The sequence below is a fragment of the Prenolepis imparis genome, unplaced genomic scaffold (assembly GCF_030444845.1).
Source record: "Prenolepis imparis isolate NDT839.2.m4 unplaced genomic scaffold, iyPreImpa1.0 SCAF_11, whole genome shotgun sequence".
In the NCBI taxonomy this organism is placed as follows: domain Eukaryota; kingdom Metazoa; phylum Arthropoda; class Insecta; order Hymenoptera; family Formicidae; genus Prenolepis; species Prenolepis imparis.
Window position 1 is genome coordinate 14,227,723 of NW_028141169.1, and position 25,835 is coordinate 14,253,557.

The window sequence follows — 25,835 nt, forward strand, 5'->3', positions numbered from 1 at the left end:
ACCGACAGGCATAGGGCCATTCCCACGCACGTAGAGAATCGATGGGCATAGGGCCACTTGAAACCACGCGTGCGGACAGTATATAACTCGGCGATACTTTAAGTGCGACGCGTTGCCTCTTCAAGAGGTTCGCGACACTCAAGACGCTGCGTCCCGTCGACCCGGCCTGCGTTTGTTTATGCACCGACAATTTCGGGTGTAGAATTAGTTAATGATAAAGAGGCAGTTCCACGCCTGCCCTCGAACAGAACGGTTCGACTAAGCTAACGGCAGACGGCCGGCCACCGATGCAAAATCCGCGTATACGATTAAGCCGTATAATTAAGTTGTAATCTTTATGAATAAACTGCGATTTAATATCAGCTCGCTATCTTTGACGTGCCCTCCCTACATATTTGAACAATTATGCATATAATTTGAAATTATTTTATAATGTATGGTTATCATCTAGAATTTGTGATAAGATCATATCAGACAACTAAAACCAGAATGTTTGACATCAATCAAAGTCTGTAACGTACATGACAAATCGCGATATAAAAATAAAAATAGTTAAATGCACAAAAACGAAATATGTACATGTAATAGAAAAAGACGGTTCCGTTATTAGTTAGAGACGCGAAGAATTTATGATGAAATGAGACATAAAGATAAAATGATAGAAGATAGAAAAGCACATTTCGATAGAAGTTTGTTGGAGGTTCTGGGGTTCTAGGGTTTTAGGGGGTTCTAATATACCAAGATACGTTTAAAGAGATTTTTAATAGTCGATTGAAAAATTTCTGAAGCAATACATCAATATTTTTCAAAGTATTATGGGAGAAGACTAAAAGACTTTGCATCTCTAAATGTAAATGTGCAAATAAGTTAATTATCTAGGCACACAACTGAGAAAAAATGTTGCAAGTGTTATAATCGAAGAGACTTAAAATAAATATTGAGAAAAACGTTGCGCGATTAGAACAAACTCTTGTGGGAACAATCCACTTGGATAAATTCGATAAAAGAATGTTATATGGGAGATAACAAGTCATTGAATGAAAGAACAAAATCGAACCAAACGGTTATTGATTCACGATTATCGATCAAAATTCGACAATCATTAATTATCCGAATCGCGCGATTCGAAGATTTAAAAAACTTATTCTGCAGACGTTTTGTACCTGAATGTAGTCCACAAGAAGATTGATTTGGCAAGAAGTTAATACGTTTGTGAGTCGTATATTAACCAGTGTGATTATCAATTCAAATTATATCAATTTCTCAAGAATGTCAAAGACACTGTGCTCCAGCACATGCAAAACGTTATGAAAAAATACAATAATATGAAAGTGAATACTGTGTTTAATAATAAGTTTGTGACGGGTGATAAACGTGCCAATAAAAGTATCAATACGAGAAACTGATAACTCTTTCGTACGTCCAATTTACACGAATAAATGGCTCATTATAAAACACACTTTAGCATTACTGAAAAAATATTAAGAACGCGAGTGAGATAGCAGTGTTGATAAAATAAAAAGAAAACCATATTGCGGTAAATATTGACAAAAGAGGACCCAGCCCCAATCACCTTGACCTTGACATATGTTGTCAAGGTCATAGGCCTGAGTAACCTCCAACAAATTTTAGCTGTCGCTTGTTGTTTAATAAAAAGTTATTAATAAAAAAAATTGCAAAGAAAATATAAAATATCAGAAACGTATATGCACACACACACACACACACGGGGGGGTGCAAGGGGGGCTTTTGGCCCCCCTCCCGCACCCTCCCCGCCGGTAGGGGATGCATTGCGAAGAGTTCAATCACAATGGACACATGCTGTAAGTTGTAAAGCGAGGTCCACCCTGCCTACCGGCGGGGAAGGTGCGGGAGGGGGGCCGAAGGCCCCCCTTGCAGCCCCCCCGTGTGTGTGCGTGTGTGTGTGTGTGTGTGTGTTTAGTAAACTTTTTTAGATAAACGTATTGATGCTTTTTTTGAAATAATGAGCAAAATGTATTCAATAAATAATTAATTCATCATATTAATATGTTATTTTTGAACACTCTATATAAAAAATTGAATGTTTATTTAGGTATATCTAGGTATATAGGATAGGTAGAGCTATTTCTATGAACTCTGTCATCAAGTTTTTCACTGTTAGACTACGTACAAATTTTAATTTTTACAAATTTTTTTTTGTTAATAACTTTCTTCTTAAGGAGGAGCGACGGCTAAAATTTGTTGGAGGTTACACAGGCCTATGACCTTGACAACATATGTTAAGATTAAGGTGATTGGGGCTGGGTCCTCTTTTGTCAATATTTACCAAGAGGCGAATGCCGAAACAGGGACTTAGGGAATTTTCATATGAGATGATTTCGATGATTCCGCGGTAGATATCCCTTCTCTGTCTGAAGATTCCTAAGATGCATTGAGAGAAAATATTTCCAAAAATTAGACAGAGTATATGAAGGATATACTATAGAGTGCAGAACCAAGAAATACATTGATGGTTGATTGGGTCCAATATTGCGTGTCGCTTAGTAACTTGAGCAGGAGCTCAAAGTAGAGCAGAAAGACTCGTCGAAACCCTGGAGTCAACGTTGGAATGTGCTGGTGATCGATTGTATTCAGTATGACGTTTTGCTCGGTAACTTGGGTAAGAGTCCAAGATAGAGCACGAAGATTTATCTGAGATTCTCGAAACGCGTTGGTAAATTAAATCCCTTTATTAATGATTATCGGGACAATTGAAGAAGAAGGGCAATATTGCGTCCCTGGATTTCACCTTTGCATCAAAACTATGTCCGTCTTCAAGAGATCGTCTCTAAGCGCATTGCCAAGCGGACTTGTTTGTCAACAACGATAGACATGTTGGATTTGGGGCAGCTATCAAATGATGTGATTATGGATTGATTTGGGATAGTTCCGTTTCTCACATTCTTGGATATTATTATTCGAGCTGTATTAAATTAATAAAGGTACTGTTTCCTTTTTCAATCAGTATTCCCTTATTTATTGGTTGAGCATGTGAAAGTGACATGGTTCCCAAATGTCGGACTGTTGCATTGCGCGGTTCGAGGTATATTGAGATCAATCAGCGAATGTAACATTTCCCTGTCAATATATATATATATATATATATATATAGTGTCGAGAAAATAAAGACACTAAATATTCTCCCATAGGTCTTAGCACACAAGAGAGGGATAAGCACATCAATTTGTTGTACGTGCAAGATTTGCAAGCAACAATGTGAGACATTTCGCGTGGATCAAAAATTTCTCCTGGCTTATGGGCTCGCAATTAAACACAACGGTCAAAAATTTATCTCTCTACTATCTATGTGTGTATATACATATTTAATAAAATACATAATAATATTTTTAAACAAAGATAAAAATTTCTATTTTGCAGATGTTTGTATTACTTTAATTCGAACAAGAAGTTACAGTCGCACACTGTAAACTATCGAGAGATAAATTGAAAGACTGAGCGATCCGACTACCACGCGACGCCGACAAGTAGTTCACGTTTAACAATTTCAATAGAAAAGAGTGCCATTTTTAGTATACGCCAACTTGAAATGCGTTTCAGCAGAGACGAGTAGGAAAGAAAAAGGAAGAAATATGTACTAACATCATAAAGAATTTAGTATTGCTACATACGTTGTTCATATGACGATTCGTTATCATTCTCATCACGGCTATGATTGCAGCACATAATTCGTCAAAAAACTCAAAGATTTAGCAAAACGTGTAAAGATTATCTTATCTGCAAATGTCCTCATAGTAAATTTAACACAAAAAGAGGGAAAATAAGAAAAGTTTCATAGCGCTATATATATTGTCTATATATGTATATTGTCATATGTGCAAGAAACCATTTGCGCAAGACGATACATACATATGTGATCATTATCATCTGACTGGGCATTATAAAAGTTTCGCATATTTCAATTGTAATCTAAATTATAAAGGACCTTTTTTTCAGTAGTATTTCAAAATTTATGATGCACATTTTATTATCAAAGAAATAGCAACAGCGTTCGAAGAGGGAATAAAATTACTTCCAATAATAAAAGAAAAATATATATTATTTGCAAGAAATGTTAAACTTATAGAAGACGGAAGAAATTGAAAAATCGACAGAAAGAATCGAAAAATCATGTAAAATTGCGCTTCATTGATTCGTATAGATTTCTCAGTACAAGTCTTGACAAATTGTCATCTTTTCTAAATAAAGACAAACCCAAAATTTTACAATCCAAATTTCAAAATTTGTTGATTGAAAATTCCGATTTATTGATGTATTTTCCGTACAAATACATTGATAGCGTCGACAAGTTGAAAACTCCGTGTTTACTATCGTGCAAATCATTTTACATTTCTTTGACCGTTGCTGCAATATCCAAAAGCGATTACATGCACGCCGTGAATATTTGACAGCGATTCTTTATTTGAATGTAGAATATATCAATATACAAGGTGTTTCAGGAGGAATAGTCATCATTCTAGGACATGATTGTACACATTATTTTAAGCAAAAAAGTTTACATAAACGTGTCCTATTCTGGACAGTTATAAAGATACAACGTGTTCAAGTTTAAGAACGAATATATTTATTAACTTAGTAGAATCAAATGATACAATTATATTAAATTTTCCTGTTACCTGTTATCCCATTTCCATAGTTACGAGTGTAAACATTAGGTCACGTTTGATAAATCTTGTGTTAGTTTAAAATTTTTTGTTTTTGGTGTAATTAAAATGGCTTATATTCATTCATGTCAAAATTATTATTAATTAATTGAAACTATTATTTATTAATTAATATTAATTATTCAAATAGTAAGTTTAAAATTTCATGTAATTATTTCATAAAATTTGGTTCTAATAAGTTAGTGAATTCGTTCTTAAAACTGAATACGTTGTATCTTTCTAACTGTTCCGAATAGGACACATGTTTATATAAACTTTCTTGCTTAAAATGATGTGTACAATCATGTCCTCTAGAATGCTGATCCTACCATTCCTCCTGAAACACCCTGTATATTTAAAAATTGATGTCTTTTGTAAAACATTTGAAAATTTCCGCAATAGTTGTATTAAAAGTTACGACCTCGATCCCGCATATTATTATACTTTTTTCGCATTCACATGAGACACCATGAAAGCATATAAATATTACGTTTAATTGTTTACGAAAATTAACATGATTATATTTATTGAACGCGGTTTACGCGGCGGTTTGAGCCAATGTTCCAACAAATACACGTAAGTTAATGACGTATATACATAGATCAAATATTCTGTCTGCAGAGTGAAGCCGGAAGTTGCGAGTGAGATAGTTGATTTGACACCATTATTGCTTTCTTACTTTATCTCATTAACAGCTTTAGGGCGGCCATATTTTTTCTGTATGATAGAGTGAGAAAACAGTAGTGTCAAATCAACTATTATCTCACTCCTAATTTCCGGCTTCACTCGCTGCTACAGCAGTAGGAATGCTTGGTCTCTATATGTATATATACGTCATTGGCGCAAGTTAATAAGTAACAAGTACATACAATCGTACGAGTAAGTCTCGACATTGCCAATTAAACACGATATTTCCTGATCGGACACAGTCCCGATCAGACGCAGTCCCTGTCGGACACATACAGTTACATTTAGACACAGTCCCGATTTAACACAGTCCCTTTTGGACAGAATTTCTATTGATGAGATGAAAGGAATTTTACTTCGTACGAAAAATTGCAAACCTATGTATAATTGTATAATTATTGACCTCGCGTCACACTGAAAGCACCGATAGACCTCACTTTTCGCAAAACATTACAAACCCACGTAGAACTTTATTCAATCGAATCTGTCCGATCGAGCTTGTATCGGATCGGGATTGTGTCCAAATGCAACTGTACGTGTTCAATAAAGCCTGTGTGGGGATTGTGCTCGAGACTGTGTTCTATCCACTGAACTCTATACTATACTGGAATGCTTACTTATATGGGAAGAAACGGGACAAAAAAAATAGAAAATTGCCACCAACCCATCCTTTTCTAACGCAGTACTACTCGAGTTATCAATCAGAAAATCAGAAAATGTTTCAGACAAGGATAGGTATGTGTACCATCAACCTATTTCTGTCTTTCAATAACCGGTTACTTAACATTGAATGAGCATTCCAGTATAGTATAGAGTTCAGTGGTCCTATCGGATACGATTCCGAGCGGATATCGAAAAATATTGTCGTATCTGATTGTAATGTGTGTAATCAGTACAATCCCAATCACATACGATCCATATCGAAACGTTATTTATTCTCAAATTCCTTTCCCCGCAGACTTACAATCCTTCTGTTACTATATTGTAGATTATTTCATAAAATGTCGCGCAATTCATAGTCTCCTCTTCCATTCCGCAAATTCCTTGCTCAACGCGCGGTTTCTCTTATGGATTCCTCGCTTGGCCATTCCTCCTCTTATCCGCGAATCTCTCACCATACAGATGCGATCGCTCACCTCGCGAAATTCCTCCCTCACAAAACCCTCATCCAATGATGTCATCCCTCCACGAATTTTCTCTGCAGCGCCTCTCTCGGAGGACCTGAACTTTTCTATAATATCTGCTCAAGATCAATTATTAGTATTTATTATATCAATTATAATTTCTTTTTTGTAATTGAATTAATTTTATTTTTCTTTTGATCACATTCCATCTTAATATTTTTTCTTATTTTATAAAGAAACATATCCTTTGATTATATATTAAATAGAAATTCTTAAATTCATAATATATACTTACTAAAATTACGCAGGTGATCATCACAAACACGTTTACATTAAAACTTTGTTAATTGTCCGTTAACTTCGGAAAAGACGCAGTGACAAAAATACAGAAAGTTACTACAATATATTTAGATGTCTTCGAAAAAAACGTATCAATAAATTCATCAAATTAAAACCACCATCATTTTTTCACAAGAAATCCAGTTGATCGAAGATTTAATCAAAGTTATAGAAAATAATGTGATTACTTTGATAATTGAGTTTGTATTTAATGTTTGATCTATAAATTAAGTTTAAATTTTGTAAAAATGGCACCAAATTAATTTACACAATTAATAATCCTCAGCACATGCAGCAAAAAAATGACTTGAAACTATTTTATATTTGGTTAATCAAAAATTTTAATTTTGTAAGAATTTCGAGACCGATAGGCATTAAAATCATTTTCGTTTTTCTTTTTGATTGTTTATTTTTAATAAATGCGAATAATACTAAGATAACTGTTTTAGTATCAGTAACATATTAAATAATTTTCAATTTAACTAATAATTCAACTCAATAAAAATACATAGTATAAAAGCTATAAATGTTCATAAACATACTTTTAACTAAGAATATTGAATCGTGTATATATCATCATCACTCTGAAACTAATTAAAAGTAAAACAATTATTTTTTTATATTAAAAATATTTGTATTTATTATCAAAAATATTTGTATTAGGAAATGAAATAAAACTTAACGATAATTAAAACAGTATCTAAACTAAAATAGGTAAAGATTTGCATTAAAACACGCAAAGTTTATGCAGTTTTCTCTCAGATAAATGTGGTTTTGTTTGTCTCAAAATTATTTTGAGACTAAGATATTTTACGTAATTAATTTTGTAATTTAATTTTCTATTATATGAAATATCAATTATATAACGAAAATATATCTCCCCATTTAAAAAGATGTTGATAATAAAATTTCGTTAAAATCATAAAATCATAAAAAATTATAATATTTGCTCTTTCGCACAATTAGAATAAATTTCTCTACGTCTTTACGTTCTTAAGGCTCCTGGTACCTTGTCGACCATGTCGGAATCGTGACGTCAGAGGCGAGAAAACACACGCTAAAATTTTTTAGATGCCATTTCTAAATAAAAACATATTTGCATAAAATAACACTTAAGATCTCTTTAATACACTTCTAAAAAACGCCGAAAACTATCCTTTTCCCTTTATAATCAATCAACAGCTGTAAAATGTAATATTATGAGGCCTAGTCCGTCTGGTCTTTGCACATGCGCAGTCATTTCGCATGTCAAAGTCTGATATCTCGATCATTTTACGGTTGTTGATTGACTGTCAAGTGAAAAGAATAGTTTTCGGCGTTTTTTAGAAGGGTATTAAAGAGATCTTAAGTGTTATTTTATGCAAATATGTTTTTATTTAGAAATGGCATCTAAGAAATCTCAACGTGTTATTTCTCGCCTCTGGCGTTACGATTCCAATATGGCCGCGGTGAGCACCCAGGAGCCTTAAAGACGTTATTTTGTATTCTTAATAAGAACGAAAATATTCTAGATACTCAAAATATTAAAGGTACTGGTTTGACTTATATTACACTTTATATATGCGTACGTGTATCTTATGTGGGCATTATGCATGTGCATTACATATATGTGTGTACATATATTATGTATATGTATGTGCCATAGCACAGATAAGCAGGTTCTTATCCAACTATCCCCCTTAATCCTCCTCCTGCTGGCAAAATAGACAAACGATTATGATAGAGGAAAACTTGTCACGCTTCTCCACCGCAATGGTCGTCGGAGGTCATAAAAGGACATATCCATTTTCAACTAATTTATAGGTATGTGTAGGTATGTGTCTATATGAGAACTTCACAGTATACACACACTGTATTGTGTCTGCGTTCTTTTGATATGTGATAATATTCCAAAACCATTATCGTATGTATTTATATACGATATATACTTCGACAGTCCGCGCTTTATAATCCTATAGCTGCATTCCGAAATTCACTGTTAGTACTGAAAATCTACAATATACGTACCATCAACCAGGGCGAGTCGAAACGTAAAGGTTTATTTCTGAACTTTGAAGAGCTGTGAAACAAAATCGTTTATCTTAGCTACACTTTTCAGTTACCAAATTATTCTGTTATCTTTTCTAAATATTGTATGAAAGTTTGATCCAAATTTATTTGTGAGTTTCAAAGCGTTAAATAAAACAGTACAAGAAATATGGATTCGGGGCGAGTCAAAACGACTATGTAAATGTATATAAATAAAATGCGTTTTTCGTACTTATTCTTCAATTATTATACTATACATTAGTATATATAGATAGAAACAATATTTCAACTAGATTTGTTGTGTAAAAAATAATTTGAGAATGATGGAACAGGTAAAAAAATTTTTTTTCAATTTTTATGAATTTTTATGACAAAATGTATTAAATAAAAAAATTTTTAATATAAATTTAATATAAAAAATAACAAAATTAAATTATATAAATTTCATTAATTTCTATACAAAATTTTTATACTAAATTTTATACTAATTTTTATATTAACATTTTTAACATAATTAATTTTAATTTAATAGTTCTGGCTAACGCTGATCATGATGTACGCATTTTTCGTTCCTTATCTTGTTTTCAGAATTTATCAAAAACATAAGGGAATGAAGATTAAAGGCCAGTTTTTCAATAATAGTAGTTAAAACTTTGATCTAAATTTAAATTATTATTGAAAAATCGGCCTGAAGACGCATGAATTTTTTTGCCAATTGATTTGCTGAAGATAGTCTAATGAGGCGAAAAATCGAATAAACGTTCAAATCAAGTAAAGAAGATTTTAAGACAAGTATGTTGCGTGTAATTTCTGCGCCTGGCTCTTATTAGTTCATGTTCTACCTGAATTTTTGTATTTATAATATATATCAGAGCCTTTTTTTTGTTTTATTAGACGTTTTAATTTTTTGAGTGGACATCTACTCATTGTCAGTCTGCACTCTATCTCTTAAGAATAAAAATTTTTTATTCTGTAATTTTGTAATTTCTTCCAAAACTAATTCCTAATTTTTTTTTTCTAAATCTTGTTATCGAATACAATTATTACGAATATAATTATTATTGAAAATATTATGTATTAACAGTATTCAAAGTTTAAGAAATCTAAAAATGTGTAAATTATTATACATATATAATAATAAACTAAATATACTCTCTATAATAAATAATCTTATGCATTCTTAAATTGAGAAAGAGAATAATCAGTAGAGATATAATAGATTTAATGCATTTTAAATATACATAGGTCTCTTTTGTGTCAGAAATGTTTGAGTTAGTTTTTCTATTTTAGTATCCAAAAGTGAGAGTTGTAATTTCTGGATTTAGTGTGATTAAAAATTTTCCGTTTTATTTTTTAACATTTTATTCTCTAAAATGGCAAAACGGATGTTATTTTTAAGTTTTGTCATATATAAATCCTTTGATTATAATAAAAAATCTATAATTTGACTTTTGATGATTTTTTAGTTATAACAATTCCTAACTGCTTTCAAACTTTTAAACGGTGTAGTGTATATAAAGACGATCAAGAAATTTATTATTAAAAAACATCTAATCTTTTTATAATTTCGTCATTCTCTAAAATCTTTACAGCCACACAGAGATCTAATCTAATTAAAAAAAATTTTAGAAATTAATTCTATTTTGCTTATCTCGTTATTACTTAATATGATATATGTAAATTTTGCTTAATAGTGACATATGTATATACACATGGTATTTACCATCGTACATCTTCATTTACCAAGTACTTCGGATTATTGGAACTTTGCCACAGATTACATTTGCTTGGTAAAGTTCCTATATCAGTCGTGCAATGCTAGTCTCTTCTAGATAAACTGCGGCATAAAATATTTACTAATTTTTTATTAATTTATTTCCTAATTTATCATTCATATTCTATTTTTAAAAAATATGAAAATCGAGCAAATAAGAAAAGATATGAAAAACAAGACGTAGCAAATTGTTTTCAAAAAATTGAACAGAAATTTCAATAATACAACGTTGAAAGAGGAAAAATATCAAGAATTACACATATATGAACACATACGTAAAAAAATAAAAAGAAAAATTGTACATTACGACCTTAGAGGACTCCTGGGAATTTTCGCGACAACCGAGCGTAGAAAGCCTCCAATCGATTTCAGTTTTAGAGAAAGAGATACGCAAAAGTGGTGGCTTGGAAGCATTATATGTTCAGACCACACAAAAAAGGTTCTCCATGTGACAAAAGAAGCAACTCACTAAAGTTATTGAAAAAAAATCGAGAACCAGAGAAGTCCATAGACTTAGGGTGAAAACCTATGGACTGATATTTTCCGCGTAACGCGTATCGCGTAACCAATCAGAACATTCAATTCCGCGTAAAGGAAACATGGAACGGCTCTGATTGGTTATGCGGTACGCGTTACGCGGAAAATATCAGTCCATGGGTTTTCACCCTTATACAATAGACTGCGCGTTCCGTGAGAGAGGGGGGAGTTGAAGACAACACTAGAAAGAGAGAGCAAACGTTTGTAAGTCGTTGTGTCTTTCTCTATCACGCGAGTTGGGGATGTGTTAGAGAAAGACACAACGACTTTACGCTATAGCTCTCTCTTTCTAGTATTGGCTTCAGCACCTCTCACGAAAAAAAAACGCGCAGTTTATCTATATAAGTCTATGAAGAAGTCTAAATTCAATTGTCAAGATCAATTCAGATAATTGCGATATGTGTGTTTTTAAAAACCTGCAGTTTATCCAACATACGAAACATTGCAATCTTTACAAGCAATTTTATAAACAACATTGTTTGTTAAGTAATTGTCTTTATGTACATGATAAAATGATGCAATTTATGAATACTATTAGCGAAAGATAAATTTAATATCAAGATCACGGACTGTTTGGGTCCCATAAACCCAACTAAACAATGTAACTTAGTTAAGGTTATCTTTTTTGTAACATAACTGAAATTACATTCTCCTTTTTGCTTAAGTTTAATGTAAATATATTTTAAATGGTAACACTTTGTAATATAATTACTGAGATGGTGCTGCCAAAGCCTTCTCTTTTTCTAATCAATAAAAAAATATTTTTAAAATTATCCAAAAATGAAAAACTAAACACGGATCACCCTGAATTGCTCATTGTCAGAAATGATCGGCACATATAGAATATTGAAAAACGAAAATTATTGTCATTATTCAAGTTTAGGTTTAGTCGAAACTTTTTCCTTCTGTCATTATATCAAATAATATTTTGGGTCGCTCGCATATGATTTATTTCTGTTTAGTTTCAATTTAAACATTTTATTTTGTTTAATAAATTATATGGATGCAACTTTTCGTTTTATAGCTTCTTATTCTATTCTTCTAAATTATCTATTATTAAAATTTTATGTTTTTGTATATATTTATTATAATCTTCTTTAATTCGGAAATTATTTCACTGATTAAAATAATATTATATTTTTTGTCATTTTTTGCTATTATTTGATTACAAATACTAAAATAATATCTGAAATTTTTAATTATATTAATGTCCAAAAATCGGAAAATTTTCGACATTGTGAACAATGAAAAGTCAATTTCTGAGAATTTTTTGGGATATATAGCTACCGGAAATCTATATATATATCAATTGAATAAAATGTAATTATTTGTTTGGTCAAAATCATAAATAGTTTTATAAAAGAAGCTTGGAAACCGAGATATTTATACATTTTCTTCTCATCTATTGATTCTTCTCTTGATGTTATCATTTTGTATTAAAGTTATTTTAAGTGCTTTTCGATGTTTCCTATATACATCACCATTTACTTTAGGATTTACATTACCATTTACTACTTTATTACGCTTTATCGAGAACCTATAGTCCGTTGAGTTTAAAATGATAAAGAATTTATCGACATGCAGAATCACACACAGAGCCTTAAAATATCTTTAATTGATGTTGTATTGGACGTATCTTTATTTTTATGTATTATCAAATCTGTAACACATGTTATTTACATAGTCAATCAAAAGTTTCCATCCCGTTCATAACTGACTAATTTATATGGAAAAAGTTAATATAAAATATTAAATTTATTTTTAAAACAACATATGATAAATTGTATTACAAAACTGAATTTCTTGCGAAATCTGCACTAAAGGATAATGTCGTGTAATAATAAGTACCATAAAATAATATCTAAAATGTTATAAGATATTTGTAACAATTTTGAAGAGGCTTTATTATTAGAATAAAAGTTTGTGAAAAACATTTTAAAAACATTTAATAAATTAGTAAATTGTTTTTCAAATTGTAAATATTTTCAATTTTTTAAAACTTCCTAATGCAATTCTTCGAAAAGTATTTACTTGTATTTAAATAAACAAACAGTTGTAAAAAGAATTAACGATTTTTTTTAACCTGTCACTTAATCATTGTCATTTAAAATTTCTATAAAAATAATTACTCTAATAAGAAGGATAAAGTAGCACGTTTGTAAATTTTATATTTTAGATATTTTTAAAGAAAAATTTTGGTAAATTATTAAATAAACGCAATGTTTTACAAACAATGCATTGTTTTAATCTAATTTTATTTTGTTATTATTTGACATCATCTTGGTAAACAAAATCAAATTTTTCAAAAAGTACAATTTGGTGTTAACTGCTGTAATAGAGAATTATACTAATGAAGAAATGGCAGACATGCACTTGATGGAATGGTATTGCGAATTGTAATAGGGCTGAAGCAAAAAGACTTTATTCCTTGTTTTATCAAAGTGTTGGGATACGTCTGTTTAATTATTGAGCCCGTACGGTTCACAAAAACTGGGCTTTGCGTTTCTATATTATATCATAGAATTCATCTTCAAAAACAATTTAATCTTTACTGACGAGATCATTAAAATTATTAGTAGCTTTTTTAATATAATAAAAATTATCAATTTTATTAACAATATCAAAATGAAAACAAAACAAAATCAAAACATTGCATTATTTAGATTGATTTAATAATTTTAACAATGAATTTAAGCTCGAAAGTAAATGCCTATAACTTAAGGTTATTTACGGATCTATGTTGATAAGAACTTTTTTCATCATTTTGATGTGTACTACCTTATTCTGGTAGAAAATTTTAAAAATTGTCTTTTAGAAAAAAAATAGATTCAATTCAAATTGCATTAAAGTCCTTCATAAACAAAATCACAAATAAGAATATCAGATTTACATAAGTTTGTTTTGGACACATCTTACATTGAATCCAATGTTTTTCAGATTTTGATTTTTTAAATGACTCGTTACAAATGTTCCATATTAGCATCGAACGCTATTTTCCAAATGAATCTCAACCTAACATAGTAAAAATGTTTTAAATAACCCTATTTAAAAGTTTATTTTAAATATATATTTAAAATTGAGAACTTTAAAATTTATTAATGTTTATTTCAAAGTTTAATCTTTTTGCTATCCGATACACTACAATAATATATTAGATTTATTAATAAAAATAGAGATACATTTTTTTATTTTATCTGTAGAAAGTTTTGATGGTTAGAAAACACAGTATTTGTTTTCACTATTGTAAACAACGTGATATTGATGCTAGTATTTTCTAACCAAAATGGAAATCAATATATGATTACTGTAGTTATTGATAGATGCAGTACTTTCAAAAATGGTTTTTTTTTCTTTTTTTTTTATTACTAGCCTGTTTCATATTCGCATCTTTTTCTGCTAACATTTATTGTTCTATTGTTTTCTATATTTTAGTAAACGTATTTTTTGGAAAAACATGATACACACACTCACACACAATACAGGGTGTCAATTTGAAAACTATCAGCTGGGATATTTCGGGACCTAGTAAAAATATCAAAACACAATTTGAGAAGAATATAGGATAGTAAGGGAGAAACATCGAATTGCAATATAACTGTTAAAGAGTCCTTTGTCCTAACTTTAAAATCTCAAATGATACTAATTTCAAATACTCTCTTTATGATACCTCAATGAAGGTCTCAACAAGTATTTTTTGTCTGATGCACAAGAAAAATTCAAATTAATTGATTTGTTTTCCAATGATATCGGTTTCATTGAAAATTATTATTTCTTAAAGCTGTAAATAAAACTTTTATTTAATTTTTATTTGTTCTTTAAAGTAGATAATTAATACGTTACTTAAAAGTCGTTATTTCTTAAAGTGGTAAATGGGACTTTTACTTAAATTTTGTTTGTCCTTTAAAGTTCTTAAAGTATTATAGATAGTTAATAGGAGAGAGAAATAAGAGTAGTTAAAGGAGTAGAAATAACCTTTGCAAAAAAATTACAAGTTGTATATTAATTTTTATATCTAACACTTTAAATGTTTCAAAATGTCTGGAAAGAATTTAAAAACAAACTTTAATATTGTTTACAAAATAATGGACACCATTTTGAACATTTAATTAAATAAAAAATTATGATAAATGAATTTTAAAAGTTAGTTACAAAAATAAACAACCTCTGTAATTTTTTCACGAAAGTTCTTTCTACTCCCTTATTAACTACAATACTTTAAAGAACAAACAAAAATTAAGTAGAAAGTATCTCATTTAACCAGTATTTTTTGAAAACAAATTGATTGAATTTTCATATGCATTAAATGTATTTATTGAGATAATTCAAGGTATCACAAAGTGAACAGTGCTATTTGAAATTTTAGTAATAAAAGAAAAAAAATATTATTTAAAAATTTTCCAGACAAACTTCAAAAGAAATTACTTAAAAAGATAACTTAAAGAGTAATTTGAAAAGATCCTGAAAGGCTTACAAAGATACAGTTCTTTAAAATTAAAATTTTTTACTTTCTCTCGTATTTTTTTATTTTACATTTTTTAAAGTAAAATAAACAAAAGAATTATATAATTAAATAAAAGATTATATTTAATTATGCGCTATTATATATGCTCTTAAAATCTACAACAAACATTTGAACTTATTTTATTTAGCCAGCAAAGATTTTTTTCAATAAGAGAAAATTAGATATTTTATTGTTAACTATACATATACATATATTACAATACACAATATATCTTTAATTTTATGCGCTATTATTTCTAGGAATTTTAGCTTTTTGCACTGATACTTTTAAAAAATTTTTTTTTGGAATGAAGGATATTTCATATAACATAATTTTATTATAGTTTTTATAGTTTATAATAACAGTACTAAAATATACTTATACTTTATATTATTTTGGTTTATTTCATTAAAATGTATTTTTAATACACAACTTTGAATTATTTATCGTTAATTGCAAAATTAGATACATACAAAGAGAGAGAGAAAGAGTGTGAATAAATAATTGAAAAATTTATACAAACTTTGAGAGTAAGCTTTATGCACTAGAACAATACAATAAGATTCTTCGAACAAAAATCCTAAAAGATTTCATTACAAAAATAACAAAACCTTTTAAAAGTTGCCAATATAAATTTTTAATTAATACAAATGCAATAAGAGCTTTAAATCTCAAAGAAGATCTTTAAAGTGTCTTCCTCTTAGGAATTTACACAGATTTCTGCACATTTATGCATAAATTGCATTCGCACGAGATAAAAAATATCAGAAATGTTGATATTTTTATAAAATAATTTAACGCATTTATAGACTTGATAAATAAGTATATTTTAAAAGTGTAAAACACGAGAGAAAGTAATATGTAATAATAATTTTTAAAAACTGTATCTTTGTAAGCCTTTCAGGATCTTATTAAGTTACCTCTTTAGGTTATCTTTTTAAGTAACCTCTTTTGAAGTTTGTCTGGGAAATTTTTCCTGTTAATAATATTTTTCCTGTTTAACTCTTAGAAGCTGTTCAGGCTTCTCACCTTCAAAATAGCCCCTCAACTTTGGATATACAGTTGCCAACATTTTTTCCATTGACTGAAATGCTGGAAACGCTTCTTTGAGGATATATTGCTCAGTTCCGTTTGCGAATGTGCCTTCATTGATTCAGTAGACTCAAAACGTCGACCTTTGGAATCTTCTGTTTCTGCATTCCGATGTCTATAGGACTTTTACATATATTTGTATTCACCATTTGCTATTTTGTTTCTTTTTGGATTATATTTGAGAATATTTGCACATTCGGCTTTATTCATATTGCGCATAAATCTTTTTTGATATAAGCAAATACATTTTGTTCTGACATATATTTATTGTTTTTTTAACTTTTACAGCGAAAATGATTTGTTTGTTGTTTATTCACTAATGTATGTCTACTTTGACACATATCGAATTCATTGGAATAAACATATTTAATATGACTTCATTGGCTTCGTTTATACTCCTGAAACCTGAAACATGATTGTTAAAATTGCCCACACATCATTACACGCATTACATGCAACTATTTTTATCCAATGAAATCTCAAACTTCAAGTAATTAGTACTTATTTCTTTTTTTATTTTTGTTTTCTGCAAATAAATTCTTTTAATTAGAGATTGTGTTTCAACCGACTGTAACGAGCTCTGCAGAATTATTAAGTAATTTTAAAATTTAGTACATATTGTAACGCATATTTATACATATTATGCAACATATATATTATAATATACATATTATAACAAAAAACTTTAAAAGAAGCAGTATTTAATTTAAAAAAAGTTCAAGTTAATATCTTTAGCAATGGCGAATAGTTTGTAACACTTTATGTGAGACACCCTATATATATATATTATATACATTATACATGTAGTATGTATATCGTATATTTTATATATATATATATATATATATACACACACACACACACACACATAAAATACTATATATATGTATAATACTATAATATATTGTATAATATAAGTGTAATATAAATGTATATACTATTTTTACATAAATTATGTAAAAATATATTCTTTTTTTTAAGAGGTCCAATGATTCCAGGTTGCACGTTTCTCTTCATCATAAATCTTTCGTACATGAAAATTGGGCAAATGCAAAGTATACACATAATTCAAATAAGACACATTTATATATTACAAATACACGAGTTTGACAGCACGCGCGCTGAGCGGAAAGACCAGATGGGTGAGCAGCCGAGTGAACTTCCTGTTCCTGGCTGGCGATGATAATAGCACGTGCTTAAAATATAACAACTCGACATATTGCGAAATGGATTTTTACGTGCATTTCAGTATTTTATTATTTCTAAAAAACTGTGATATTATATAGATCAATTAAATTAACATTCAATTAATTTAACATTCACCAAACTTAATATTTTTTTAAGTTTATCTCAAAAAATCTGATTTTATTTGATTCATATGTGCAAAAATATAAATGCGATAATCTCTGATCTTTTAATCTCTTGACGAAAACGCATTAACAGGCATTAACAAAAACATTCAGTTTAATAATAAATAATATAATAATAATAAATTTAATTAATTATATTAATAATAAATTTCTCCTGCATTTTCTCGCAGTCTTTTATAAAATATATAATTATAAAAAGCTTATTAATTATAATAAGAAACAAGAAATATTATATCATTTCTTTGTATTATTTGTCTCCAAATAATATAAAGTTAGTTTTTTACGTACCTTTATATCAAGAATATTTCAGTTATCCTTTAATTAGTAAATAAATATAAATATGTACATCAATATATATATATATAGGAGAAAGTGCTAAATCGTATTCCCCCCCCCCTAAGATAAAAATTAAAATTGCAATAAAACTATCAAAGAAATGACATTTTTTATTCATTTGAAACTATGGTTCTTTGTCAACGATATACGCTAAACATTAACACAAATTTATCACTGTCTCATATTGTAAATTAAAAATTAAAAAAAGGTAGTATTTGGTACGACTTACAATACCGGTTTGCTAAATTGTTGTTTTCAAATCGTACCTAACAATAAAATTAAAAAATTGTAACAAAAAAAAGTTTAATTTTCTACAAAAGTTCTCAGTCTACAACAAAACGTATCTATAAGAATGTCATATTTATAATCATAAATTTTCTTCAAAAATTTAACAAAAATACTTTTTGTATCACACAAAAATATAAATAAATATTATCTCAATATAATTATAAAATTTGATAATATTTTCTTCAGTTGTCCATCTAAGTATAAAGAAAAAATTAATTTAATAAATTGTGCCAGTACAATATAGGAAAAAGTTAGTGATACGTTTTACCGAACTTCCATTGCTTTGTCAAAATTGTAAATAAAAAAAATAATCTTAAAACATTTTGTCGATTTTTCAACACTTCCATATACAGGATTAAATAAGATAAAAGAATGCTTTAATAATAAGTTTAATTGCTTATCTTTCTCAATGTGATAGCTTAGGCGTTACAATAGTGTTAACCTTAAAATATTTTAACTCTAAGAAATACAGAGTAGAGGTACGACTTAACTTAGCATACTTTCTCCTTTATATTATATTAAATATACATATATGTTTATATTATTTATATTATATAATTTATATGATAATTTATATAAATATATTAATTTATATATGTTCTTTGTTTCCAATAAAAAAAAGGTTTTATTACAATTAATAAAATTATTCATTATCTTTCATGAATTTCAAAATTTATCTTTGATAAATAATCTTTATAAATCTCTTCTATCAAGTAGAAATTATTGTACACGCAATAATTTAAGTACTTAACTAATTTTTGAAATAACTATAAAAAGTAAATAGAGACTTATATATGTATATGTTTTCTTTGTCTTTTAAGTATTGTTTATACATTTTTGTATGAAAACATTGCTTATATATATATATATATATATATATATATATATATATATATTATTTATACATTTTTCATTGTAAAGGAACAGCACGTTATGGATCATCCAAAGCTATGTAAATGTTCCTTTACGCAAGTAATGCAACAGTTCCATAGACGATGCATATTGCATATTGATATATATGAAAAGGTACGGATATATACATATATAAACGGGCGGTGACGGTTTTCTTCATACACTCGCTTTCATTCGGAAACGCTCTGACCACACTTCCGTTGATTGTGTATACAACGGACGACTTCAGCCGCGCTAGCGCAACGTTATCGATTAAAAGTGCCAAATGAATGAAACAGTCGCCAGAAAATTTTCCATGTATCGCAGTATTTTTGCGAGACATTTTGCGAAACTTTTAACTGCTGCTATCATTCATTTATTCTTTTTCCGATATGCATATGTATTAAACCGTTGTTGTACAATATGATCTGTTATTAACGAATAAACAACTGAAAAGGCACGATGAAAAAGTAAGTCAATGGTATAATAAAAATTTTTTTATACGAGATTTTGAAAAAGATTAATATTTTAAAGAAATCGAAAAAAAAATATTTTCCGTTGTTTCTAATTTTTATTTTTTATATATAGATACCATACAAGACATACCGTGAAATGCAATCAATAATAAACTGATATGTATTTATATGTGTTTGTATTCGATCTTTAACAGTACAATCAATTATAACTGAAAAAATTTTAAATATTTATTTGAATATTATGACAGAACAAAAATGTAATGTTTAGATTTTTTTGCAAGTTATATTTATATAACTTAATAAGGTTCATCTAAAAATTGATTTAACCTTTAAATGACCCCTGGGGAAAATTTTTTTCCGTAACATGACCACATAGCTGAACTAAAATTTTCCGTTCTTTTCATTGTCGGAGTTAAAAATATGGGTTTCTATTTAAAAATTCCAAGTTGACCTTGGATCTCTAAATTTGACCCCCAGGTCAAAATCAAGGTCACCATCAGATGCCCCACTTTGAGCCATACAATTTTTGTCTGAAACATTTTTTTCTATATCTCACTCTTTCCGGGATATTTCAGGGGTTTGGGACTTTTTCCCCACCCTGTATATATTATTTTTATATATACGTAAATCTGAAGATGGCATTTATGTTCTATTTTATTATAATATTAAGTTTCTATAACACACATTTTCTTATTTACTTTTACGTTTTTGCAATATATTGAACTAATTAATTTCAACAACTCTTTAATTTAAACGAGACGTTTTTGTTAACGAAAGAATAGTTATTTTTACTCTTAAGAGGTTCTCTTGAAATTGTCTATTTTACAAACCAAATGCGATTTTATTTTAAGTTGTTTTTTGTATTGACTTTGTTTTTAAAATCCTTTTACATAATAAAAGTATATACACTAATATAGAATTGTATCGTCAAAAATTTATACCAAAACTAAAATGTTTAATATAAAGATCTTCTTTACCTGTTTGTAACTTATTATAAATTTAAAACTCGCGGCAATATTGGGTTCATATTAAAATTATGCAATCTATACTTACGAAACAAGCTCATCAAATATGCAGAATATATATGACAAAATAACAAAGAGTTGGATGTAGAAGTCTAATATAAAAGAATACTATTAGCTAATTTGTATATATGTGTGGGAGTATTGATATAGAAAAGTAATAATCACGATGCATAGTGCTGTCATCTTTTTCTTTGATTCTTTGACAAGAAGAGATAATCTCACTATCTTTAACTTTTTTATAAAGTCTTTGAGCGTATGTGTGTACAAAACCACCAGCGATACGAATACAACTACTGGAAGCCAATGTTAAATAAATAGATATTCGCACTATTCTTTTCTCAATAGTACTAATGCTGCACGAAGTGCATTAGCGATCCAGTGTTATTTGATACGAGATTTCATCCGTAAATACTTTTAAGATTTTTTTATCAAAAGTAGTAACGTAATAAAGCTCTTTTTTTATGCGCGTAATATTTATGAATATTATTTTACGTTATACATATATGATGCATATATAAACGAAATATTCTGTTTATACTTCATTTTTATACAACATTATGTAATATGAAAGAAACATAAATAGAATGTTACCCTAAATCAAAATTTCCTATTTTTAAAACAAAAATAATTAAATTTTCTCAATCAGAATAAATTTTTTATAGACTTGGTAAAAGTTATAGTAATGTAAAACGGTATATTTTTGCATAGATAAGAAAAAGAACAATATTAAATTAATTTGTGCAATATTAAATTAATGTAAATATTATTAAATTTTTTCATATAAATTTGAATGTACAAAGCAACGAGTTTAATGTACAAACACACATACACACACAGCCAGATATATACCGGATGTTCAAAATAAAGCGTTACAAATTTTTATCTCTAAAAATATTGTTTCTAAAGAAATGCTTCAAATAAAAGTTGCAGTATTTCAAAGGGGACATAAGTTGATATTATAGAAATGTTTGTAGGAGACGGGTTTTAAGATTATTTTAATGTCAATTTGATTTTTTTAAATGGAATTACCCTAAATATTTTATATAAATAGATTCCTTGTAACATTCTGCATAAAATATTATAAGGGTACAATAGTCAAAAATCGAACAATTTACGAGATATTTTATAACTTAATCTGACATATTTCGATATAAAATAAAAAATATCTCATAAATATTTAGTTATCGATAATCTTACTTTAATACTTTTATGCATAGAATTATTAAACAAATCAATTGGTGTAAAGAAAACGCATAGTTATTTTTAAGAAAAAGTATACAATTTGCAACATGCAGCTACATATTTTTACTTTATTGCAAAATATCTCTTTTATATTTATCCGCTATTGCTCTCATAATTTTTCCGGTTACAATTAATAAATCTCAACGAGTAATATAATAATCTGTTGGTATCTGTCTTCTTTATATTCTTTCTCTCATTCAACGGAATAATGCAGAGAAACAGCGTTCTGCTCGTACTATTATCTTAATTGGCATAATTTTGATTGGCATATTACCAATCTAAGACGAAAATATTTCCCGATAGAACACAATCCTGAAAGTATTTTCTGATCAAAAACAATCTCGAGCGGATATAGTCCTGATCGGACACAGGCTTGAGCGAACACAGGTCCGATTGATCAAAGTTCTACGTTGTTTTATAATATTTTGCGCAAAGCGAAGTCTATCCGGTATTGACCGGTGTTTTCAGTTTGTGTGTCGAGGTTAATAATTATATAATTACACATAGAGATTTTAAACTTTTCGCACAAAACAAAATTCACTTCACCTCGTCAAAGAAACTGTCCGCTAGAGCTTGTGTCTGTTTGATCGAGACTGTGTGTGATCGGAATTGTGTCCGATCAGGAAATATTGTGTCCGATTGGTATATAAGCAATCGAAACTCACTCTAGTTCGCGAATCTGCTGAAGCAAGAGACAGATGATGGGTGCTTTTCAATAACGCGTAGAGGCGACACAGTGTACAATTCAGTGCTTTTCAATTACGATACAAATCGACACAATTGTACACAACTAAAATGCTGTGTTCGACTGTGTCATCTTTTGTATCACTTCATGGATACCAATATTTTTACATTTGGTACCATTTTTACAGCAAAAGTATCTTCTGCAATTTTGAATTATTACAAATTGTTAACATACACCCACTGAACTATAGACTGGAATGATAGCGGACGATTAAAAACCGGAAAGGCTATTAAAGAGACATAGTATCGGAATAGGGGTATTTTTCGTTCACTTTTACTCACACACCTTATGTGTATAGTTGCACACACATGCGTATACTCGGCTCAAAAAGAGTTCCTCCTTTCAGTTTTGACATCTCATTTAGGTAACTTTACTGCAGGATAGTCTATATCTAATGGTTCTAGCTGAAAAAGAAAAAGATACTTATTAACAATTATCTCTCTTAATCCAGATCGCCTTAATCCTTTTTATATTGGCGTTATTATTTCAGTATTATAGTTCAATGTTCAGTATTGTAGTTCAGTATTATAGTACACCTATTCATTGTGCATATACACAAGAAAATCTAATGACAAGTGAAAAAGCTATGTAAAGTGACTGCTCTGCATTCTGGCGGTGAAGTAAACTAGCTTAACAACATTCCAACGATAAGTCAACACTGTCTAGTACTGTGTAACACTGTCACACAGTGTATGACTGTAATTTGTTGCTGGAAAGCACCTCATGTCTTGTGTCAAATTTCACATACTGTAAGCAGTGAGACGGGCTGTACATCTAATACTCGCCTTACTTGAATTTCTAAAGTATATTTCTAATGTATATTTATTCTCGCGTAAAGTGATCACATTAAATGATTTTTAATGACAGAGGCGTTCTATTTGTATGTTGGTTAATATAACAATATTTAATGTGAAAAGCTTTATATATGCAGGATGCCTCAGATCTACCGCATAATCTATTAATGGCAGATTCTTGGGATCCTTTGGAGACGATTTTTCCTCAGCGAAAATGTCGAGGGAAGCCATTATTTTTTTACATGTTCCCAATTTTTGCCATCATGTATCTTTGTAACTAATTGTAAGCCTTAAGTTAAAATTCTATTAAAATAAACTCTGCCTGAAATTAACTGAAGAATGTAAGTTTCTTAATATTTGATTTCCATAAAGCTTAGTTTGCGAAAAATTCTTCATTTGCAATGGTTTATAACTCAAAGATTATTGTGGTGTCTCTACATTTTCACTGAGAAAAAATCGTCTCCAAATGATCCCGCAGGAATCTACCATTAACAGGTTATACGGTATATTTGGGACATCTTATATATATGCTACTTTACTTTCAATAATATTTTATATTAGAAATAAAATCTGATTATCAGCTTGATTATTATAAATAATATAAATAATATTAATAATAATATTTAAAGAAACTATATATGTGCATGTATTCTCTACTAATTTCAAGAACATTTCAGAAGTAATCTTCTTATGTGATCTCTTATTTTTGAAAATATTTTATTCCAAAAACAATTTGTACGCTCTGATTATTAAAAAAAATATATTTTATTCTAGAGATCTGTTATAGCCCGAACTATAACCAGTAGTTATTAGAAATTAGAATTTACTGAATATCTTTATAGAATACTGTAAAACATTTTTGCTTATAAAAGAGCGCTCTCGACAAACGCTCGTCGCGTGAAAACGCTAACGCAGCGAGACACGCGCGAAGCACCGGAAACCGCGAGATGCAAGCGAAGACCTGCGACTTCAACCTGCTTCGCTTGCAGTTAGAACAAAAACGCGTGAATATTAATAACCAATCAGAGACCTGTTTCCAAGGACCTTTCCCGAAAGAAATCCAAGAAACAAAGAGGATATAGGACGGAGAGCCCACCCGCGAAGGCAGTCTCGAATACAATTCCTAAACATCAAGACGTGGTCGCTAATAAGAAACCAGAACATCAGAACGAGACTCACTAACAACGACCTGAATTATTGAGAGGAATACGAATATACGCTCATCGAATGTTACGCGAATATATATTTAAAGAAAGGACGAGAAATAAAGCGAAACCATATTCAATCCGAAATAAAAGTGTATTTGAAGAGAAAGAAAAGAGTACAACACTCCTAACTTCCTACGAAGTCCTGCACGACCCGAGGATCCTCATCCTTAATTCGGCGCAACCCCAGTGCCTTGTTCGAGGCACACAACAAAATTGGTGGCAGCGGTGGGATCGCGCCGACGGACCGCCAGGACCAGCAGGAACCTGAAGACCTGAAAAACAATACAACCGTATTAGAAAAATCAGGCACGTCGAAATAATCGACGGACAACACAGAAAGCAGCATACTAAAAATTAAGACCCGCAATACACACATACACAACGTGTGGAAGCAGGCACGTCAGTTAGAAAAACAGCTGACGGAAATAAGCAGAAGCCACAGTGCAGTGAGAGAGAAGGACGGACAACGCAAGCAATACGAAGAGCGATAAGCAAGCAGCTGAGTATCGAGTAGGATCGCCAACGTCCCAAGGACAACGCCGACCTGCGACAATCTCACGGACAACGCGTCATCACGGAGCGACGACCTGCCGTGTCAAGCACGAGCATCGAGCCGCCAGCCGTTATCAGCCCACGAGCGATCGAGTTGCATTAGCAGCAGCCAAGCCGTACCGAGCGATAAAGAGCGTAACGATG